Consider the following 1,894-nt stretch of genomic DNA (forward strand, 5'->3'; position numbering starts at 1 on the left):
ATTCTCTCCACCTCCTTCCTCCTCCTTAACATCGTTTTCTTGGTGGATACCGGTGGAGTGCTTCACACTTGAGGAGCAACTGCTAAGGATCTCTGATCGTTGTCTCCGAATTATTTTTAAAGGTTAGATTCGATCCCTCGAATTTTTATTCACGATTTATATGCTTTTATTTGGATTTTGTATGTGTAAAAGTGTTTTTCCATGCCCCCGCTGCGTTAAAAATCCAACAATGGTATCAGAGCATAGGTTCTATGCATATAGATCTGTGGTAAAAATTTCAGAATTTTATGTGCTTGTATGAATTAATTATGATTTTTACAAGTTATATCATGGTTTAATTTTGTCTGATAAGAAATCGTTTCTCAGAATAATTTTGAATGTTGATCTGGATTCTACAAGTGTTGCATCTTCTACCGTTCAAACAAGAAAAGAAACTCAAGAAGAATGTCTATATAGCAACTTTCTCTCAAAGGAAGAACATAAAAAGGCAGAAGAAGCTCTGTTGGATCCTTATTATGTTTTAGCTATGCAAGAGGAGCTAAACCAATTTGAAAGGAACAAGGTATGGAAGCTGGTACCCAAGCCTAAAGGAAAGAATCCTATTGACACCAGGTGGGTATTTAGATACAAGATGGATGAAAATGACATAGTTGTCAGGAACAAAGCTAGATTGGTTGCTAAGGGCTACTGTCAACAAGAAGGAATAGATTTTGATGAAACTTTTGCTCCTGTTGCAAGACTTGAAGCCATCAGAATTTTCTTAGCCTATGCAGCCTATGGCAATTTTAAAGTCTATCAAATGGATGTCAAAAGTGCCTTTCTAAACGGAGATTTAGAGGAGGAAGTCTATGTCAGTCAGCCTCCTGGTTTTGAAGATCCAAAATTTCCAGAATATGTCTATTATCTTTTGAAAGCACTTTATGGATTGAAACAAGCACCTAGAGCCTGGTATGATACTTTGTCAAAGTTTCTTTTATAAATTCATTTCACAAGAGGTATTGTTGATAAAACTTTATTCTTTAGAAATGTTAATGGCTCTAGCATACTTGTTCAAATTTATGTAGATGATATTATATTTGGCTCTACAGATGAAAAACTTTGCAAAACGTTTGCCAAATTGATGCAAAGTATGAAATGAGCATGATGGGAAAATTAACTTACTTTCTTGGTTTACAAGTTAAGCAAGTTAATGATGGAATATTCATTAGTCAAACCAAATATATTTATGATCTTTTAAAGAAGTTTGATTTAATGGATTGCACATCTGCAAAAACTCCTATGGCCACTGCAACTAAACTTGAATTAAACACTACTGAAAAGTCTGTGGATATTTCAAGCTATAGAGGCATGGTTGGCTCACTTTTGTACTTAACAGCTAGTAGGCCAGATATAATATTTGCTACTTGTCTTTATGCTAGATTTCAGGCTGATCCTAGAGAATCTCATTTAATAGCTATTAAGAGAATTTTCAGATATCTTAAGGGAACAACAAAACTTGGAATTTGGTACCCAAGAGATTCTGGTTTTGATCTAATTGGTTATTCAGATGCAGATTATGCATGTTGTAAAATTGATAGAAAAAGTACAACAGGAACCTGTCAATTTCTAGGAAACAAGTTGGTATCCTCATTCAGTAAAAAGCAAAATTCAGTTTCTACTTCTACAGCCGAAGCTGAATATATTGTTGCTGGCAGTTGATGTGCACAAATTCTATGGAAGAAAAACCAATTATTGGATTATGGCCTGCAAGTGGACAAAATTGATATTTTATGTAATAACACAAGTGCAATTTCCATCAATGAAAATCCAATACAGCATTCAAGAACAAAGTTGCTTTTCACTTGGAACATGTAATGAATGGTACCGTGGAACTTCATTTTGTTCCAAGTGAAAA

The sequence above is a fragment of the Apium graveolens genome, chromosome 4 (genome assembly GCF_009905375.1).
Source record: "Apium graveolens cultivar Ventura chromosome 4, ASM990537v1, whole genome shotgun sequence".
Lineage (NCBI taxonomy): Eukaryota > Viridiplantae > Streptophyta > Magnoliopsida > Apiales > Apiaceae > Apium > Apium graveolens.